The sequence below is a fragment of the Cimex lectularius genome, unplaced genomic scaffold, assembly GCF_000648675.2.
Source record: "Cimex lectularius strain Harlan isolate CLEC.00 unplaced genomic scaffold, Clec_2.1 scaffold3, whole genome shotgun sequence".
In the NCBI taxonomy this organism is placed as follows: Eukaryota; Metazoa; Arthropoda; class Insecta; order Hemiptera; family Cimicidae; genus Cimex; species Cimex lectularius.
In genome coordinates this window covers 4,410,848-4,428,068 of record NW_019392688.1, presented here as the reverse complement: position 1 = coordinate 4,428,068, position 17,221 = coordinate 4,410,848, and the positions used below count along the sequence as shown (strand labels likewise).

Here is a 17,221-nt window from a genome sequence, read left to right as displayed (position 1 = left end):
TCCTCTTGCCTTAATTGGATCTCGAAGACGCTTCGCCATATTTTCTACCAGTCTCTTTGCTGGAGGTTAGCCCATTCTTCACAAAGAGACCTTTCTAGATCGTGGAGTTTATCAAGGTCTCTTTTGAGGTTATCAAAGTTAGATGTTCAATGTTCGATGGGGTTTAAGTCTGGAGATCGGGATGGCAGGCTAAGACCCTGATGTTATGCTGTTGAAGGTACGTTTGTACTGTGCGAGCGACATGTGTACGGGCATTATCGTGCATTAGAATAGAATTATCGCTGATTTCATTGAGGACAGGCAACGCATGAAGTTCCAAAATTTCAACCGCATAGTGAGTGGCCGTCAATGACCCTCCACGAGCACCAACCAACTCTGTGCGACTCTCCCGCCCACACCATCACTGAGCTAATTGAAAAGGTTGGCTGTGGGAAAAATTACAGACTTGTACCTTGCATTTCGCCTCCTCTAGACTCTTCACGTCGATCTGGGGTTCGTAGAGCAACGCTACACTCAACTGTAAAAAGCACAGCAGATCAATCGACCAATGGCTGTGTTCTCGACCATATGTGAATCGTGCAACTCTTTGTGTTCTGGTCAACTCTGGTTTAATCTTCTTCGAGCAGTGCGTTCAGAAATTTGGACACCGCGAACTTCCTGGAGCTGATGAATCGCTTGAACAACAAAGTAAAATTCTTGAAGTCAAAAAACGGTCATCTTGTGGTTCTTTTACCTTAGTGCGTCCAGAACCGGGCCTTCCATGGTAGGACCCAGTTTCTCGAAAACGTCTTCTTGCAGAGTTTCGTAGGGAACTCCGATGGCATTAGCCGCATACCGTCCATCATCATCAAGTGGCATACCAGGCGCGACATCCCCAGCACTAAGTGGCATTTTTAAGTTTAAAAATTGAAATTAAGCAAATAAAGATGAAAACTAAACAGTCTATTGCTTCAGAATTGAAGTGAGATTGAATAAACATTTTAAATTCCTTAAAAAGTAAACTAAAAAAATCATTTATCCTTGTTTTGGATTATTGAGTGTGTTTACCTCTAATTGATATTCCCAATTTAAAACATTATTATTCATTGATAAAAAAATGAGATAAATTAAGGGCAGAATTTTCTTTTATCGAAAAAAGGAAAAAAAATCAATTGGGTGGAATTTTTTTACCTGTCAGTAGAAAAAATTAAAATTCAAGATAAAATTTTGTACTTTTGAAGCACCTTCCAATGTCATTTATGTAAAACTGATCGTGCGTAGACAGCGATGATGGGAAATTGGATCATCAACGGGAGAAATCAAAGATGACTGCGGTCATCATCGGCCGGGCGGCGTGGCACTGGGCGCACGAGTCGGCGTCGCGGGGGGGGGGGTCAGGAACATGGCGAAGTGGAGGGGCGGCGCCACCCCGCAACGCGATCAGTTTCACTCTGCCGCTCGAACGGTCCTATTCTCGTGTCCCGTACGACAGCCATCTCAGAGGCTGACAGCTCCCTTTTTCAGTTAGCGTTTTTTCTCCCCCGACTTAACCCTTTCCCGCCCCCTTTGGATTAAGTGACCGCCGAAACGTTTTCCAAAGTGATTTTAGTGACTGTGACGTCTCTTAAGGATATCCCATTAAACAGGTATTTACGAAGTTATTTCACTCTTACTTTATTTGTTTTGTCTTTTTTTCAGATGTATATTTTTTTAAAGATTTTTTTATATTAAATAATTATAAATTATCTTGAATAAAAGAGTAGAGGGTGAAGTTTTTTAATCGTAACAACACCTTCAACACGTGTGACCACCAAGAAAACAAAAATGTTCAATTTTGAATCAGAGGAAAACAATAATCGTCAGAATCACACATAATTGTTATGACAGAAGCCCGGCAGCCTGTCTTTAGGATTATTGTCCTCTCTTAGAATTGGGACGTAGTGAAACCAGACGACCTAAAAAAAAGAAGAAAAAACAGAAAAACCCGCCCCTCCTCGTCTCGGACGATTTTTTTTTTATAAGTGTCCACGTTTTTGCGTTAGACGTACGGGGGAGGCCGCCGGCGAACTCAAGGTCACTCTTTTAAAGGAAAAAATATTCTTGAAAATCCTTTCCAAAAATTTATAATTGAACTCAACTAAACAATCATTTAACATGTCGATTTGTGCTATTTAAAATAATTTATCTTGAGCTAGATGAAAATAACAACGAAACGTCTGTCAGGTCTCCAGTTCAAAACGAAAAATAATTCCTTTTGTTTTTATTTATTTTGTTTTTGTACATTTTCACTTAAACAGACTGTATTTTTTATTTATTCAAATGAGCTCCGTCTTTAAATGAATAAATTACGGCTTTTTTAGACAATCTAAACCGTACACAACACATGTACGTGCATAAAACATCATAAGTCTCTCGTCATACCCCACCCCTTTTAAAAATAGAAACTTTCGCCCTGCCCAGGCTAAGAGAAACATTTATTATCTATTCCCCTTTGCTTCGATAGAGCATAAAATTTCCTTTGTTAGATTTCCCCCCTTCAGAAAAATCACCCACAACACTGAAGAAGGTGAGAAGCCGTAGCGCGTCTGAAAGATCAAACCAGCGAGAATAGGCAGACCAAAAATGATCGGTAACGTCCAAATAAAATGAACTTTTTATGTTGCCCCCCTTTTTTATGGCTGGGGATGCCTAGTAAAATTTTTCATATTCTAATTGATTTGACCCAAAATTGTACCATTGTAACAAGCCATCCTACCAATTTTACGCTGGATATCTTCCAAATTATTTTTTTTTAAATTAAGACATTGAACATGATTTCATTGGCAACGGCCAAATAAAACACAATTTTTTTATGTTGCCTGTTGCTCGCTTGAGCAAATAAAATATACTTTCTCTTAAGTGTTCGCTAATACTAGAAGAATATTTTATATTGTAATTGATTTGGTCCAAAATTAAAAACCTTACCAAACCATCCTTGCAATTTTATGCTAAATTCTTTTTTAGTTTTACTTAAATACTTTTTTTTAAGGGCTTGCTTAGATACTAAGCCTTACTAGTAAAATGTTGTATAATCTAATTAATTTGGTCCAAAAGCGACCATTTTACCAAACCATCCTTCCAATTCTATGCCAGATTCTTTTTGAAGTATTTATTTTTCTTAAATTAACACATTGAACAAGACACATGTTCATTTGCAACACTCAAATAAAAAAATATTTTTTACAAAGCGCCCGGTATTTTTAAGGGCGGCTAAGCTAACTAATAGAATATTTCTATGTGCCAATTGATTTGGCCCAAAATCGCCCATTGTAACAAACCATCGTACCAATTTTACGCTGGATATCTTCCAAATTATTTTTTTTTTTAAATTAAGACATTGAACATGATTTTAGTGACAACGGCCAAATAAAATATAATTTTTTATGTTGCCTGTTGCCCGCTTGAGCAAATAAAATATACTTTCTTAAGTAAGCCTGGTTTTTAATTTTCTTTTTTTTAACTAGGGTTCCAACAGCAGAGGTTATATCAACCCTCGGGGTGCCGGTGTTTATGTCGGGTTCGAATGCAGGGCCGCTGAATTCGAACCCGGGACCTTTACTTTACAGTGATGAGCTCCAAGTTTTTAAGTGCTCGCTAATACCTAGTAGAATATTTTATATTGTAATTGATTTGGTCCAAAATCCGATTTTATGCCAGATCCTTTTTGAAATATTTATTTTTACTTAAATATATATTTTTTTAAGGGCCTGCTTAGATACTAAGCTTTAGTAGTATATTATTGTATAATCTAATGGATTCGACCAATTTACCAAACAGTAACCATTTTATCAAAATTGATCATTTATGTAAAATCGTCCTCTTTTTAATGGTTGGCTTAGATACCTATTAAAATATTCTATAATCTAAATCATTCTATCCAGTATAGTATAAATCATAGTAATCTTATAAACTATACTACACTAAATCATAGTACCCAGTAAAATACTATTTTACCAAACAATACTTCCGATTTTACCTCAGACGTACAAACTCGAATGTATTTGGGAATTACATACAAATTAATACGTGTCAAATTGCAAGGACGAAATAAATATACTTTCTTATTTAAGCCCAAGTTTTTTTAAGGGCTGGCTAATACTTAGTAGTATATTTTATATCTTAATTGATTTGGTCGACAATCAAAAACCTTACAAAATCATCCTTCCAATTTTATGCTAGATTCTTTTTGAATTATTTATTTCTCTTGAATTAACACATCGAACATGATACGTTTCATTTGCAACGACCAAATAAAAAATACTTTTTTTCGTAGCCTTCGGTTTTTTTAAGGGCTAAGCTAAGGAATAGATTATTTCTACATACCAATTGATTCGACTAATTTACCAAACCAAATAAAAAATACTTTTTTTACGTAGCCCCCTGTTTTTTTTTGAAGGGCTTGCTTAGGTACCAAGCCTTAGTAGTAAAATATTTTCTAATTGATTTGGAAATATTTTCTAATTGATTTGGTCCAAAAGCGACCATTTTACTAAACCATCCTTCCGACTTTATTCCGGTTTTGTACAAATTCAAATTTTGTGGGAATTAAGATATTGAATATTATACGTGTTCATTTTCTGTGAACAAATAAACTAAAAATAAAAAGTACCGGCTTAAATACCTAATAGGATATTGATTATGCCAATTAATTTGCATGGGTTAGGTTTCAAGTTGGGTATCACGGACGAGTGGTCAAAGACATTTCTAGATAATTAAAAATCCACAGCCGGGATTCGAACCCAGGGCCGCAAGCGCGGTAAATACGTGTCGGACTCCTTAACCACTCAGACAACGCGGTCTCCCAAATTCCTTAGTTTATTGTTTTCTAGGTTTCAATGACGGGCTTAGTTTTTCCACATGTGAAAAATCACTTAATTTTTTCTACGTCTCCAGACTTAGACACTTCACTGTGTGCAAAGGTCGTAACAAACGATATACTGCAATGTTGTTTAAAACTAATCACGTAAAAAGTTTTATTTTATGCTAATTAGGCTATAATTATATCAATATAAAGCACTAAATAAAGTACACTGTCTTGGGTTTTATTTATCGGTTATCTAATGGCATTGTTGTTATATTTTTGACTCCTGGTATTAAGTGGTATATCCACTTTGATGGGGTCTGACGATTTTTACTCTAAAGCTCAAATACTGTCAAATTAATTTTCTATATAAAATGAACACACTTTGTCATTAGAATAAGTTATTTTATTTAAGTTAATTTAGAATAAGCCGCAGTGGCGATTCTCTCTGTCTCTCTTCAAAGGGGAATTATACATTTTCCGGAGATATTGTACAAAAGACAATCTACAGGTCCGTCAACTTCAATAAAGGCCATAGGACTCCCCGCTGTGAGGTAGTAATTCCACTCTCTGAGAAATTAGTTCGCAACCGAGCCTACAATTATTTACATACAAAAGCTCAAAGAAGGCGAACTGCACAATTAGGACACTTTTGTATTTCTAAGTAGTGTCATCGATCCACATATTTTCCAAATTGAGGTTTGTGTAATGAATTTCATCATTAAAAGTTTTTTTAATGTGGGCGAAGGTCCTTAGATTTTTTTTTTCGCGGTCGTTAAAATGCGACGACATACAGCTGGTCCCGGTATCTTTTTGCACCGGGGGTTTTAACCTCCTTTTAAATATGGGAAGGGGGGAATCAGCATAATCGATAGCAAGGCCGGCCCGTTTCGGATGTAATTCAAAACCCCCTCGGCCCACACGGCGATACGTCCAGGTGGGAACGAACACAAAGACCCAGGGGGTTGAAGCGTTTCGGGGGGTTGGAAACTAAGTACGTCATTTTATTTTACGGTTTCCAACTAATACAATATTCTCGGTCCTTTATTAGCTTTAAACCATAAAAATACCCTGAATATTTTTTGTTAATTGTTCTCCGTTAGATTTATGTGTCTTGTTGGTCCAAGAAGGCTTATTATTTTTTTTAAAATTAAGATGTGATTCGAACTTTTTTCTGTATAAATAAAGAAAAGTAATGCAAGTTATGTTCTTCGGTAGGAACCATTATTACTTTGTTCTATTTAGGAAGTAAGGGCTTATCACATATAGGGTGGTGCAGTTTTCTTAATTAACTAATTTCTTGATAAAAACTGAAAGAATTTAACCCAAATGTTGCAAGTTGAATGTGTTAATAAAAGAATTCCAACACACCAAATATCATTCTGTATTTAAATAAATAAAGTAACAAACTCCACTGATCATAAAAGGAAATGTATTTGCTAAATTAAAAATGAAATAAAAAAACACTCGTAAAGCTTGGAAAAAAGCTTAATATATGACAAAATTAATTTATTATTACATTTTCATTGTAAAGCAATGAAATGCTTTCAGTGTTTATCGAGACATACTTTTAATAAGATCATATGAACAGGTGGTGCAATGTTTTTTCCAATGGTATGGCGAAAAATGCGCCATTCTGTATAAAAGTCTGGTTGTTTATTTATGATGATATTTGTCGATAGTTATGTTATACCCTATTTTTTGTTAATTGTTCTTGTTAGATTTTTGTGTCTTGTAGGTCCAAGAAGGCTTATTAATTTTTTTTATATTAAGATGTGATTCGAACGGTTTTTTTTTATATAAATAAAGAAAAATAATGCAAGTTTTGTTCTTCGGTAGGAACCATTATTACTTTGTTCTATTTAGGAAGTAAGGGCTTATCATATACAGGATGGTGCAATTTTCTTAATTAACTAATTTCTTGATAAAAACTGAAAGAATTTAACCCAAATGTTGCATGTTGAATGTGTTAATAAAAGGATTCCAACACACCAAATATTATTCTGTATTTAAATAAATAAAGTTACAAACCACTGATCATAAAAGGAAATGTATTTGCTAAATTAAAAATAAAAAAAAAACACTCGTATAGCTTGGAAAAACAAAGGAAAAAAGCTTAATATATGGCAAAATTAATTTATTGTTACATTTTCATTGCAAAACACTGAAATGCTTTCAGTGTTTATCGAGAAATACATTTTAATTAAAAAATATAAACAGGTGGTGCAATATTTCTAATGGTTTGCTAAAAATTCACCACTCTGGATAAAAGACTGGTTGTTTATTTATTGCGACATTTATAGATAGTTATATTTAAAAAGTATAATTGGCGATAATTTGCCCGTCCAGACTGAATTTTTTTCAAACATCTGATCTGTCAAAATTAACTTTCATTTAACGACATTATAAACAATGTAAAGAAAACGTTCTTTATAAGTTACTTAAAAAGGAAAATAGCACATGCTATCAGTAAGCATGCTAGAAGTACGATTGATTGGGAATATTTTTTAATAATATCATGTCATAATCATGAATTTTTAATTATTCTCCAATTTTATTTTTTTTTATAACAGGAGGTAATTATAAATTCATTACATGTATAAAATAGATTAAATCATAATTAAAATAACACTTAAATTGTAGATACAATTATTACATTATGATAAAAGTTGGTGCTATAGGTATCCTAGGAGAAATATTCTATTTTAGGCCTACCAGCCGCAATTAATCTACATTACATAACACATAAGCTTTCGGAATTATTAGATCTTAAATTATACTGATACACGGAGTTGTGGCTAATACATTTTTTAAATCTTGTTTATTATTCGGTTTGAGAGTTTTTGAATTTGAGCCATTACTTAATTTGTTTTGCATTTTTCTTAAAATTAAAGTTATTTTTAGCATACTGCAAGTTTATGAGCCCATTTAGGCCTTCATACATGAAACTTTTTAACATTAGTGAGGTTTTACGTTAAGGCAAAACATAGTGCATTGGATTCCTGAATTAATAATTTAAATTATTCAGAAATTGTGAGATGCGGTCTGGTGTGATGTAAGTTTCAGAAAAACATTTATCGTGCCAACGTTTCGATCTTTATTGAGATCATCTTCAGGGCTCAAAGTGTTTGTCTTCTGTGTAATTGTGCCATTCTTGCGTGTCGTGTTGAGAGTGCCAGTGCGATATTGCAGTTTTATGTTTATATACGTTGGATTTTGAAGGGGTGGGGAAGGAAGTCAGTATAGAAAAGACATTTTTATATAAGGCGTCGGCTTCTTTGAGGTGAAAAGAGAAAAAAAAGCGAAAATCTTCTACACGATAATATTTAAAGTTTTGCGTTTGTCGTTGTTAAAAAAGTTTCTCAAATACATACAGGTAATGTAATGGTAGAATATTGTATTCTTGAAAAATTGGAAGCAAGTGTTTTCTCTCTATTCTCCCTTTGTAAGACAAAGGTCTAGCGATTCTTTTTAAATTAAATTTATTTCCTTGTTTTTACTTTGTTGCACTCGCAGCTTTGATATTATCTAAGGTTTTCCCTTTCTAAAGTCTCGTCCTGCCATCCTTTGTCAGGACGAGAACAAAGAGGGAAAATGAACTAGCCGGGGAAAACGGCATTCTTCTTGGGCATTCCGAGCCGATCGAGTTTGGCGTTTGCAAAGGGAGACCAGTGTATTCTGTGGGGCCTAACGGGATTCTGCAACCGGGAGCTGTTGTCAGGCCTTCCCTGCAACTTCTTCACGACTCTCAACGATTTTCGAAACTAATTTAACTAATTTCTACTGTATATCATAACTTATGCCGTCAGTCAATCGACAAAACCGAAAACAGAAAAATGTGAACATTAAGCTCCATTACATTCCTTTTGGTTTACGTTTTGAGGAGAAACAAGAGATTAACTGCCAAATGTAAATCTCACATACCAGCATTAAACATTTTATGGGTTGGGTTAGATTTTTTATTTATTTTTAATGGTTAGCATTTGATAAAATGTAACTTAGTTAACATAGTTCAAACATTCTACTCCAATCTATAGGCTAAATGCTGTTCGAGTCAATTTGATAATAAAAATTAAAAATAGAATATTTGTCGTTTAATTTGCATTAAGTGCTCAATTACCGCGTTAACTAGAACTTGATCATAGTGCTTTTGCTCGATCGCGTTTCTGCACTCCAATCTTCTTTGTATTGTAAATTAGCTTTGTTCCTACCAGACTGGAAAGGAAAATACAAAGGCCTTGTACCATTTCCTTCCCGTGCTTTTCCGAGGGCGACGTTTCAAAATCATTACAGAGCCCTTCATCCAAAGGGCGCATGTGTAGCGGAATGGGGGAAAATATCGATGCATGGGGTGGAATTTTCATTGAGCTCCAACGGTCGATTATTTCATTAGTTTTAGTCAGCTGATCGCTGGACTTGAATTCTTCAATTTTCCACCCGATTTGTAGTACGCGAGACCGGCTTTTCCGTAAGCTCTTGGAGATTTAAACCAAGAGCAGAGCTCATCAGGTTGGCCTTAACTAACTGGCTAATCGAAAGCTAATCTTTAAAAAACTGCAAAATTAAATCAATTTGTTCAGTTTTCAATTAACCTTTTCTGTGTATAACGAATAAACTATTTTACAGTTTTGTCTTTATTACAAAATATAATTTTTCTTAGACTTTTAAAAATTCATATTTTCAGCGTTTGTTATGATAAGTATCTAGGTTCTGATAGGGTAGCTCCTAATTTTTAATGAATTACATGACACAGTTTATAGTAAATTTTGTCTATTGAGTAAACCAATAATGCTACAAAAGTTTAGTGTGGTGGTTGGGTAGCGAATCGGTTTGACTGCATTTTGTACTGAAGTCATTTTATGGGACAAGAGTTTTAAACTTGTCTCGGTGTTATTAGACAGCATTTATTGTTTGTATGATATATCATTCAGGAACTATAAGTAAGTGCTATTTAAACTTTGTTGAGGCCATGAATCACTCTCACGGATCTATTTTGAAGAAAGAAAACCCTACATCACCCTAGCATGCATACCTTCCGTTTCATATAAAAAAATTCTTTCTAAAAAAAAAAATGTTAAAAGTTGATCCTGGTGTACAACGGTTTCAATCTATTAAACCCGAAACAAACAGCAATCGGTTAACATAGGAAAGATATACCGATACGAAGACTACAGTGATGACATCCAAACATCTCAGCTTATCGATTTCCAATTTCCCACTCAAGACAATAAGGGAATGGACGAGTCCAAGCTTGTGAGAAAACCACTGCTTCCTCTGACAAATATTTAACCATTTCGAGAAAATGAGGTCCAACCACGAAGTGATCGGCTTAGTTACGAAGCAATCGGGGAACTAAGATAGAAAGTCAAGACGTTGCCGTAGAGCAGAAACAATAATGGGCCTAGTACTCTCCCTTGAGGCACTCCCATATAAAAAAAACCATAGTCAACTTCAATACCACTGAAGGCTGTATTTTCCTGGATCTAAACCACTTGAGTACTTGTACAGCGAACCCCTACATACTGATAAGAATATCATGACGAAAAATCAAATCCATAGTTAGGGGCGTGTTCGGACTTGGAAAGTGATCACATTTATTTAGAAAAAAATACGCGCAAATTTTGCATATGTTCAAACAGTTATGAAAATACTGTAAGAAGGAATATTGGTATTTAGTTGGCCGATTGTTTCAATGTTTGAAAGCGGCAGGGTATTCTTCTCACACATTCCTTAATTAGAGGAGTTACTACTTCATCCAGACCCGTCGCTGATGTACTATTCAGATTTCCAGTTGCAGTTATGTCCTCATTGGCAGTAATGGGGATAAACTAGAACAATTCTGACATCTTTACATAAGTCAAGTGCCTCCTGTCAATAATTAGGTTTTGTGAGAAAGGGCCCACGAATTATTCACCAAATTTATTTTCGCTATGGGAATGTATAATTTACGGCGTTGTACTTTTGAATATTTTCTTTATATCAAAAAAAAATTTAGAATTTAAATTAACATATAGTAACCTTTTTTAAGGATTATAAGTATCATAAGTATCCTAATTTTAAGGATTATATATATACTTCGTTTAACATGTCCTTCAATTTATACGTTTGATTTTAGTTTTATAACGGCGAAAATGTTAGAAAAATGTTATTCATATTAACTTGTGGGTCAGTATAATTCATAATCGTAATTAATTATCTCAGCCGGATATTAAACGATTATTTTGGGCTGAGTGGTACAAATGACTTGACCAAATCGTTCCTAGCATTCAAACATACATTGGTTTTTTTTTTTTNTAAATATAAATAATATATTCAAAAATATAAATTTTTGAAACCGACGGATCCGTCCACCTCCGTTGTGGAGCCTCTTAAAGACGAGCCGAGCGAAACGCATACCCAAAATCGTTGGGCCGTTCCTTCCGCGGAATCGGATCGTGAAAAAAAGACCGTAGTAGGAGGTACTTTATGGACTTTGAGAGAGGGCTCGGGTGGAAATTTTGGTTACGCCAAGGCCGCACAACTGGTCGTTATTCCTTCTTTGGAAAGGTTCTACAAGGGCATAGCAGATTTTAGCCCGGTTACGCAAGATTCCGTGAGGCCGGTCGGCTCTTGCACAATACCGAGATGGTTTCCATCCTGGACCGTATGGAAAGTATACATAAAATACAAGTATATTAAAACATCCGTGATATGACCGATGTGAAATTTGCAGATGGTTTTAAACGTACATGCAAAACTGTACAAGTACTTGGAATTCTTTCAGACTTACTCGGACACATTTACATTCAGACGACATTAAACAGTAGAAACGTGCAATTGAAATACGAACACAAATTGCCACTCTTGGTCATGACTCAGTCAACATGGTTAACTTAATGGAAGATATTTTTGAAGGTCGAGCGACAGCTTCTTAAAATTATTATCAGAAATTTTATATCATTGGATATAAAACATGATCTCACAGTACTGTGGAACCTTTTGCTAAGAGACAGGCAAAGAGTAGCTACTACTATCCTCTTTCGGGAGGTGTATTCTGAAGGAGGTTTTTATCATCTGATAACACATACTAAAGATGTGAGGTGTAGATTTAGATGGACATTTTTAATGGGTTTACTTCCGATCTCTAAACATTTTCCCTCCAGTGTTTCCTAAACTTTGCTTTATCAACTAATGATCTTACACTAGGAATATCTTTTCACAAGAATCAAGTACTTCGTTTTATTCTTTTAACTCAACTTTTGACGGGTTAGAACCAGGTTAAGATAAAAGAAAAGCAAACTAAACTGAAATCATGAAATGAAAACAATATCGGAAAGAAAATAGGATTAGGTGAGGATGAGAAGAAGTTAACAAATCCAGAGTAACACTCCAATTCAATGAATCAATAATCTATAAAGTATATTTTTTATTTATTGCCTAAACACATTTATAATAATGCTAACGTGATGACATTACGTTTTTTTCACGCGTTCACAGCACAAACATTAATGCTAGCGCTGCACTCGGAGGACACATGAGAAACCAGCCAATGTTGGCACTCACTGTGATGGATTAAGGAGTAACGAGGTCTCGAAGTCATCGTCGATTAATTAATTAATGGGTTCTCGGGATGGGAGTCTGTATAGAGGTCTCGAGGGTTACGATGGATCGAGAGGTTGGTGTGAAACGTTTGGAATCGAAATCTGTTCATTGAGAAAGGTTGTTGAGGTCGATATGGATAGTGAGGTTACTGACGTAGTATGGAACTTTGACGATTTATCTAAGGACTTTTGATTGGAAAGATTGGATGCGCTGGATGTTGGCTTGGCAGAACTCCACAGTTGGGTGTGTCCAGTGACCACAAGTGGGGTCTTGTATAAGGTTAGTTTAGTTTTGACGGTCATATTTCGATGCTCGCAGTTGTCCAAGAGTTCTGTTAAGTTGTTGTCTCTTAAGTCTTGTGTGGGGATTCCACGTCAGTCTGTTTAGGTATTTGACTAGTCTGTCTAGGTATTTATTTGAGTCTAAGTATTTGACTTGAATGGAAATCGATATCTCTGTTTTGTTGATGTACATGGCAAGACTGGTTTTTCAATGTGAACGTACACTGAATACATATTTCTTCATTCAATCTTGTCTTCCATAAGCTAAAGATGTTCTTGGATGTTGGACCTAGCTTGGATAGGATTCGAGTTTGAGGAAAAACTGCAGGTTCGTCCGCGTAGGTGGCAATGACGGTATTAGGGTGTGCTGGTAGGTCGGCAGTATATATGATATAGCCTAAATAACATAATACATATGCATACTGAGAAGTTGTTTTAACATACTCAGAGATCGAATCTGGCTAAGAAAAACGAAAAAATACACATCTGTCCTCTACTCAGAGACTTTCTGTAATGTTACGGACTGTAGAATAATCGACTGGAGGACGACACAACAGTGTCCTTATCCTTTATTTAGAGTGTCTCGTAAGTAGAGTTGTTAAATACATATAAAATGAATCTTCCTTGACGATGCATCTACCTGTTCTGTAAACTAAAGAGAGTAGCCCTTTATCGGAAGTTGCACTGTATTAAGGAAAATTAGGCATCGTGAACAAGAACTACTTCTTGACCGAGAGGTTTGCATGTGATCTGTATTCTTGTATTACAGCTTCTTCTCATTCTTTTGAAAATTTAAAAAATTAAATAAACATAAAGCTATAATTTTGTTAGATCGTAAAACCATTTAGGTAAATCTAAATCACCTTTTGAATTTTCCCTCCTTTTTGCCATTTTCAAATGTCTTGTAATCTATTTGATTCTTGGCGAAAAATGAAATGGCCACGGAGAGCTTTAGTGAAGTATACTTAATTTTGCTTATTACATTCATTAGGTTTCGTGGTCCGCTTGACCAAATAAATTCTTTTCAATTAATTAAAATTTATTTGGTCAAGCGGACCACGAAACCTAATAAATGTAATAAGCAAAATGAAGTATACTTCACTAATACTCTCCGTGGCTATTTCATTTTTCGCCAAGAATCAAATAGATTACAAGACATTTGAAAAATGGCAAAAAAAGGGAAAATTCAAAAGATGGGGTTGAGATGGGAAGTTAGTGTCCGAGTGGATCGAAGTCACGATAGCTCAAGTGGTACAGCAGCGGCGTATTTAACCGAAGGTCGTGGGTTCGAATCCCGCTTGTGACACTGACTTTTTTATCTCAACAAAAGCCTTAATTAAAAGTTAATTAATTGAAAAGAATTTATTTGGTCAAGCGGACCACGAAACCTAATAACTATAATGATAAGTTCAACCCCACGTAGTAGATATGCAGGAGTCATATAGTACAATATGTCCAGGTTAAATTATTTTGTCTATTCTAAAATTTTCTTCTAAAAATTAAACTCAAAAACAAAGCTGTTTCACAAGTTTTCGCTAATTTCAGTTAAAACCACTTCCGTTTAATGTATGCCTAAAAGTGCTAATTTCCATTATTCTCTCTTGACAACCTTTCACACGGCCCAAACTCAAGGATGTGGATGTGCAGTGGAACGGCCCCGAAAAAAATGGTTTACTATCAACTTATATACAGAAATGCTTTGACCAATAAAGAAGTCAATGTTTATAAGAATATCCAATAGTTTGATTTAGGACGGGGGTAGATTTGACAATTTTTCTTTTTCCGCGACGCTTAAAAAAAAGTACACAAACCTCGCCCTAATAAATAACATATTCGATTTGATCCGGTTTATTTTAGTTATATTGTGAGAGGAATTTTAAAAAATCTTTATGTACGAGATAAAAATGAGATTTAATATCTCGGAGCGATATCGAAAGTGGTTTGGCCGTTGACCTAAATCGATTGTGAAACCTCTGCCGTCGTAATCTCAAAATGTCTTCACCCCACTAATTGCCATCTCCACGGAGTAGGGCTTTCGACCTTTAACGCCTCCGAAGTACTAAAGAAATCTTCCTGTCAAACACACGACCTGTCCTGCCAAGAGACCCGTTCGCACTGCCACCAATAAGCGAGGCCAGACGTGTAAAAATTATCAGGAATTACCTCGACAAAATAATAGCGCTCATTACGATAATTCTTACGTATTTAAACACGAATAAAAAAAGTGATAAAATAATTTATTAAGCTTGTTGAAACACAAGGCGTTTATAACAGTAATGACAAAATAGCGAAAATAGGCGGACCAGGATAATCAGGAATGATCAACTGCGGACAGATACGTGTCTAACTACGGTACAAGAAGATAGAACATCATTTCATCACCTATCAATCAATAATATTATAAAATCACCGAACACAATGTGAATCGACGAATTTCGGTAGTCACAGTTTTTGTTGTTACATTATTATAACAACTAGAATTCTAATCTATTAAATTAAGTGAATATGAAATCATTCTATAAAAACAACCTGTAAAGTTTTTTGCTGTCGTGAATTAAGAATAGCCTACTAGGATAAGGAGGAAGATGACATTCTAATTACTGGGTGGATCAGCTCCTTCCAAAAAGTGAAATTTTCTTTGGACATTTTTTGGCACTTGGATGGGATTTGAAGCGTTTGTAATTAAGAAAAGCATAGGGCCGATTGTTTATGTTTTGGTCGAGTCTATCGGCGTGCAGATGATGTCCCGCTGAGGGGCCTTGTACGACTCAGTACACAGCCGATAAAGCGAGCAAACACGGACAATCTGACGTATTTCATCTTGTGCACTTGTCACAAATAGACACGTGACCAAACAGAGGAGCGATTAGCTCTGGTTTACGTAAGTAGTTTATGCCCGGCCAATGCCTTTTCTGTGGGCACGAGTTGACCAAACTTGTGCCGATTTGTTATGAACTATCAACGTTTTCTAGTTTTCCTTGGCCTTGATCAGTCAATCGATAATCAGGAAGCACAGATGGCATAGATTTTTTTTTGTGGGTTGTTAACAAGCTCAAACGGATTGTGATGTGTGTTTTTCTATTTAACACCATTGGCTGGTGCCTTTCCTGTCTACTCCACTTAAACCGCCTGACTTTCCAGTTTAGGATTTGTAGAATTGCTAAGAAAAAACCTTTTAATACAATGGCTTATTTTGAAACGCTTACTATGCATTTAAAAATAGTTTTACGGCTTTCAGTAAAATCTGTTTCCAGTATAACTCTTTAAACACATGCGCTCTGCTGTCGTAGTACCAGATTTCTTCGTTCTGCAACAATATTTCTTCAATCTTATTTTCTCTTCAATTCTGATAAACTATTTACAATTATAAGATTATACTATGGTCCGTGGTGTTTGTTAAAAATATATTTCAAAGTCGAAGATTTACTAAATTATTTTTATTTTCTGTCAGACGCGTTTTGGCATGAGTGTGATATGTATTCTTCGTTATTCTTATGGAAAAGATGAACAGGTTCATCACCCCGCATTCTAAGAAGTTTCATTCTTATTATTATTCGTGTTAAACTGATTGACACTGATCTATTTACAGGGTTCGTCTTTTCCCGCTGGTTTACGTTTCGGCTTCACGCCATTTTTTGTGACGAGCTAATTGTGTTCAACTGAATCGTATTCGCTAAGATGTCAGTTTTTGGCTTAAATTGGCGGCAAAATATATATTTGGTATCTAATTTTGTCACTAATCAATTTGGTAAGCCTATCCTCGCTTGGTTGGTCTGTCAAACGTGTTTCGGCCTTTCACTAGATCCATCGCTGAAGACCAAACCAACGATAGTCAGGTGAAAATCGTTACTAACGACCAAATTACAGTTCACCACTCAGACTACACCGAAAAATCTCAAAATTTAGGTAGTACAGTTTCATGTAAAAGATAATATCCAAAAATAAGGTTCAATACCTGAGAGTAATTGTTGGCAAGAAATTAACCTGGAACCGTCATCTATAACAGTTCAATAACAAAAGTAAAGGAGCAATAATGACCACTAGAAAAATTCTAGGTAAATCTAGGGGAAAAACGCCGAAAATTGCGTATTGGTTATACACACTAATAAGCCCTTAAATATCCTGTGGCTCATTAATCTGGCGGACTACAGCCCAACAAAAAAAAAGCTATACAAAACCTTGACAATGTGCAAAAATTGGCAAATCTATCCATCACAAGTTCATTCAGCTGCATTAGAAATACTGCTAACTTACCTCCACTGAAATTTTTATGCGAGGAGAACTAGGAAACAGGACTCCAAAAACAAATAAATTGGATGGAGACTAATCATTTCGGGCATTTAACAGCAACAAATAAAATCAGACACCCCTTCCTAGAAATTGGGACTATATGACCCCATCCCAGAGATATCCTTTGCGACATACTAAGTTTTACCAATCTAAAAGAAGAATTATCAGATAAGTAGTATGCATATGGTTCCAAAACAAATTTAACTGGACTAGGTGGTATGTTCTTCGCAAGACCAAAACCTGAGCAATC

At 35.3% G+C, this 17,221-nt stretch overlaps 1 protein-coding gene across 2 annotated transcripts in view; it reads left to right on the top strand.

Moving 5' to 3' along the window:
- The first annotated feature begins 1,422 nt into the window (after positions 1–1,422).
- The window catches only part of LOC106662131 (ecdysone receptor), a 235,418-nt gene continuing 219,619 nt past the window's right edge, over positions 1,423–17,221 (top strand). For both annotated transcript variants that reach the window (XM_024225854.1, XM_014385951.2), the window contains exon 1: positions 1,423–1,625. The gene's annotated coding sequence lies outside the window, so the exon portion shown is untranslated. The remainder of the gene's footprint in view (positions 1,626–17,221) is intronic.